Source organism: Ursus arctos, unplaced genomic scaffold (genome assembly GCF_023065955.2).
Source record: "Ursus arctos isolate Adak ecotype North America unplaced genomic scaffold, UrsArc2.0 scaffold_20, whole genome shotgun sequence".
In the NCBI taxonomy this organism is placed as follows: domain Eukaryota; kingdom Metazoa; phylum Chordata; class Mammalia; order Carnivora; family Ursidae; genus Ursus; species Ursus arctos.
This window is the reverse complement of record NW_026622875.1, coordinates 1,682,925-1,688,343: the sequence shown is the minus strand read 5'-3', so window position 1 is coordinate 1,688,343 and position 5,419 is coordinate 1,682,925. Positions and strand designations below refer to the sequence as shown.

Here is a 5,419-nt window from a genome sequence, read left to right as displayed (position 1 = left end):
GTGGCCCGTACATAATAGGAACTCCATACGAATGTATTAGAGGAATTGAATGAATGAATGTTCTCTCTAATCTCGACTACTTTTTGTGTCTGCACCATTTTTTTTCCCCTTCTGCTAAGCCGCTTTCTCTGCATCGACTAGCACACAGCTCATAATTGCTACATGGCCTTTCAGCTGCAGTATTCTCCACCAACTGGTAACTTCTCTCTTTATCTTTAGTTCAAATTCCTGAAAATTTAATTGTACAGGCTTATTTTTTCCAGTAAGGCCACATAGGCCATAAGTTTCTGGCCAGTGTGTGGATATATTCTTTTTGGTCAGGTATATATTCCTGGTCTAATAAGGCTGGGCCAGTTCACATGTATGATTAGGTTGAGGGGCTGTGGACAGGCAGCCAGGCAACACAAACATGTCTAGTACATAAAGCCACCATCACCAGATTGGCACCTGTGCTCTCCATTATCCCAAGTCCTGCTCAAGTCCTGACATCACTCCTCAGTTCAGTGCATCAAACGTCTGCCTCCCTGATAAAATGACTTCTCTGTTTTTTCTTTGTTATTTCTTTGTTAGATATAACAATGCTTCTATAAAACTTCTATAATAAATATATCTATATCTCTTCCTTGATCCTGAAGGCAACAAAATGCCCTGGCACTCTTATTCGCCCCAGGCTGTTCCCCTTATGCTTTTGAATGGTAAGCAAGAAATCCCATGTGCCTGTATAGAGATCCTGTTATGGACACATCCTAAGGTGACCCCCAATGTGTCACATCCTTGTGTTATCTCATCTTCATAGTTTAGTGTGGATGGAACCCATGACTTCTTTTTATCCAGTAGAAAATGGCAAAGGTTTAGGGATTTTGCAGATGTAGAGTTCCAAATCAGTGATTTTGAGTTAATTGGAAGGGAGATTGTTCTAGGTCAGCTTGACTTAATCAGGTGCATGTCCTTAAAAGAGAGATCAGTTCCCTCCCTAAAATGAAGACATGTTCTCCTGGTGGTCTTGAAGAATCCAAGGAAATGAATTCTTCCAACAACATGGTTACATTTGGAAACACATTCTTCCCCAACCAAGTCTCCAGATAAGAACACATTCCAGTTGCTTTGGGATGGGCATGCCGCTGGCTGGACTGCATCTTCTGGCAGCCACGCAGGCTCAGTTTTTGTCTGGGCCGCTGCCATTTGTCTGCAGCATCGCGACGGCAGGAGCAGGAGGGTTCTGACAACAAAGCAGGGAGTAGACTCCTGATGGGCCTCAGTTTCAGCCGCGCTACCATAGCCATGGTCCCAATCAAGGTGTGAGATGCCATCCCTTCAGTGGTGGTTTTTGAAGGGGAGCCTGGAACCAGGTGAACCTGGCAGAGCTGTTCAAGGGCAAGAAGGGAGTGCCGTTTGGAATCCCTGGGGCCTTTACCCCAGGCTGTTCCAAGACCCACTTGTCAGGGTTTGTGGAGCAGGCTGAGGCTCTGAAGGCCAAGGGTTTCAGGTAGTAGCATGTCTGAGTGCTGATGTTTTTGCGACTGAAGTGTGGGGACCAGCTCACAACTCAGGAGGCAAGGTTAGGCTCTTGGCTGACTCCACTGGGACCTTTGGGAAGGAAACAGATTTGTTACTAGGTGATTCATTGGTGTCTATCTTTGGAAATCGCCAGCTCAAGAGGTTCTCCATAGTGGTAGAGGATGGCATAGTGAAGTCCCTGAATGTGGAGCTGGAGGGTATAGGCTTAGCCTGTAGCCTGGCCCCCAACATCATCTTGCAGCCCTGAGGCCCTGGGCCGAGACATACTGCTTCTACCCTTTTCTGTTTCACCTGCCCAACCCTGGATGGAGGGCCCCAGTCCAACGTCAACAGGGGCCACCCAATGAAAGTCTTGACCAAATTTCTGCAATAAACATTTCTGGTTCACATTTTCTAAAAAAAAAAAAAAAGGAGAAAAGAAAAAGGAAGGAGGGAAGGAAGGAAGGAAGGAAGGAAGGAAGGAAGGAAGGAAGGAAGGAAAGAAAAGAAAAAGAAAGAAAGAAAGAGAGAGAGAGAAAGAAAGCAAGAAAAAGAAAGAAAGAAAGAAAGAAAGAAAAGAAAGAAAGAAAGAAAGAAAGAAAAGAAAGAAAAGAAAGAAAAGGGAGAAAGAAAAGAAAGAAAAGAAAAGAAAGAAAAGGGAGAAAGAAAAAAAGGAAAGAAAAGAAAAGAAAAAAAGAAAACAGCCCAATTGCTACCTAAATTGTAGCCTTGTGAGACTGAGCAAGCAGGTGACTTACCTAAGCGATGCCTGAACTGCTGACATACAGGAAGATGAGATAATGAAGGTGCTTTGTTCTAATCCGCTAAGGTTGTGGCAATTTGTTAACTAGCAAGAGAATACAAACATAGATCCTTTATCCTGGTTTACAGTAAAAGACAAATGATAGAGTCCCGATGTTATTTTAGTTCCCTAGGCCTCATGTGGGACTTTGACTTGAACTTTTTTGCTTTGAGTTTTACATGATAAATTATGGAAATAGAAAGAATTTACTTTACTTCCTTATTTACTTCCAAGAATACTCTTTTTGGGGGATATACTCTTTTTTAAAAATATTTTCTCTTGTCTCAGTGTCTTAAGACTAGCTTTAGACCTTCTTTTAGGGGACAACACATGGCCATCATGCTTTTCCTCCTGCCCTAGCCACATAATCGTCTCTTTTGCATGTAGGATCAACTCCTATCATTTTCAGCTTTTTTATTCTGGAGGGGCATAGACACAGTGTCTTTGGCTATGAAATTTACATGTCTGCTTCTCCCATTAAAGTCTCACTTTCTTTTCTTGTTTATGCATGCAAATATTTTATTTTTCATTTAAAATCATTCTATAAATTCTGGGAAGTTTTTACTTAAAGAATGATTTTGTAAGGTCAAAACATTTATAAATGGTGGGAAAAATTATCCCCTGATTTATCTGTTTGTTACATCTAAATGTTCATATATCACATTTTACTTTATAAAAATTGGACATATCTGTGTTTGGTCAGTGTTTAATACCTTATTATTTGTAATTTCCCAAACCCTATTTATTCTGCTTGAAATCTTAAACTATATATTTGAATATGTTGCCTTTCTAAGAAGTTCTATACAACCGTAACCACAGTGCAGCATGTGAGTCATATAATTTAGGCGTCAGTTAGTTAGCTAATATGTTTTCATATTCCAGAGTGCTAGGAGTTGAGGGTATAAAGACATAGAAATAAAGAGTTAATACTCTTTTTAATCTCTTCACCACATAAATTTTTAGAGATTTTACAAACTCACAAAAATTATAGTTTGAATATTTGGTACATACTATATTTAAAAGAAAAATCTTACTTTTCTTTAGAAAATAGTTGATACACGTTTGGAAAGTTAAGCTATTTATCAAACACATGGAAATAAACAATTGAGATGAAATATTGATGAAATATTTTTTCTATGTCTATCCTGCCAGAAATTCTCAAACACTGATTTGAAATTGAAGTGATCAAGAATTTTTGTTTCCCAAAAGTGCCCCCACATAGAATATAATGAAGTTCTGGTCCACAATTGCCTGGAAAAATACACAATCACTATAGATGGGTCCTTTATTAAATAGTTTCAAAGTCAAATTTTAATTTTAATGGAGAGATGAAATTCCAACTTTCTGCATGGTGGAAGTAGGAACGAGGTAGAGTGGGGGATGGGGATAGCAATCACATTCATTTTGATCTGTAGGGAATAACGAAACATTCAATAATCACATTTCTAAATGCATATCACAGTAGATAAGCCTTCAAGTGCTCTATTCAATTAATTAATTAAGCTTATATCTCATTCAGGTATACAAATTATCCTCTTTAAAGGAAAGAAGCTTAGGGGGAGATATTTAGAGGGAAATTAATTCAAGGAGCTTTTGTTGAAATATTTAAGTCCTATGAACACCTTATCAAATGAACTACAACCAAAACTGTTTTTTCTTGTTATCATACTCAAGTCAGTGTAATGCACTGATAAGGAGCACACTAAACATTTCCAGAAGTAGGGTTTGTAATTTTTTAAAGCGGCAGAGCATGTTTAACACACGTGCATTGTGTTAGTTCAGAGGCATATATTTCTCTTTGGAATGCTGCCTTTTTGTTATATATCAAGATCCCAGAAACTTCTGATAGTGTCCAGTGTTAATTATTTTCCTTTGAGATGAGTCAAAAAGAAACAAAAATAATTTGCCATCTCTTGTTATTTGTTAATAGAAATGAGATCACAGTTTTTACTTTATTGTTAAGTATGAAAGAAATAGAACATTCATAGGCAACAAAATTAAGCTTTCTAGCATTTTGCCTTTTTAAAAAAAATATGCATAGGCAAGTGTCAATAAAACAGTATGCTTATTTAACAAAGAATTTGCTGACATTCTTGTTCCACCTAGTCGTTCAAAGTTTGCTGCAGCTGCCTCGAGGCGCCTCCAGGTGGCGTCCTGGTGCCCGTTCTCTCCGCCCAGCGGCCGACCAGTTGCCGGCTGGTGGGGAGAATGAGCTCGGAGCGGCGGGGCTTCACCCAGAGCGGCTCAGAGGCGGGTTGCTGAAGGACTCGGGGAGCTGCAACAGGGCATCACTCACTGTCCAAGTATTTCCATTTATGAGCGCAGAAGGAAGAACTTAAGCGGGCGGCAGTTGGAGAGTCAATTGCTTTGTAGTGTTTAAAAGCAGCACGGATCGTGGGCCGCTGAGCTGGTACGTGCGAGAGCAACTACTGAATTGGAACTGTGCTGGGTAGGAGCCCATCTCCTCATTCTTTGTGTACCAAACGTTCTGTGTCCTGAATCTGTGCCTATGTGTGTACACTCATTTCATTTTCACCTGGGTCATGGGGGTTTGAGGTCGCAATCCTTCATTTTCCAACATGATATAATAAAAGCTTTGCAGAACATTGTCTATTGATAGAAATATGATCTGACTAATGGTGTAAAGAAACACATGATAATGGCACCAAAATACTTTTATGTTTCTTTGTTAGAGAAGAAAAAGAAGAAAGTAAACCTAAACCATATTACCATGTGGTTTTACCAGATATGACTTTTAAAAGACAATGGAAATCAATGTATGTTCAACTCGGTGGACTAGCTATTAAATCACTCTTACCTAACTATAGGTGTAGACATAAACACACCTGTAAAATATGAATGATTTTCAAATCTGTGTGCTAGAAAAAATATTGTGTAGCTCTGAAAATACTGATGATGAAAAATACATATCTTGTGTATGCCATGCGAACATGTGTTGTGTAGACAATAACGTATATGTCACCGACATGCAGAATTATTGCAGTTATAAAAGTGCATGTGTTGCATATGGTTAGATTTTCACAACTTCACACACAATATTTCTATCTGGATAACTTAGTGTGAAGATCATCTATTGCTAAAAAAATAAATCTGAATTTA

General features: G+C 39.0%; 1 pseudogene; it reads left to right on the top strand.

The window, feature by feature from the left end:
• Window positions 1–1,263: 1,263 nt before the first annotated feature.
• Window positions 1,264–1,765, top strand: LOC113253706 (peroxiredoxin-5, mitochondrial-like; annotated as a pseudogene).
• Window positions 1,766–5,419: the final 3,654 nt, after the last annotated feature.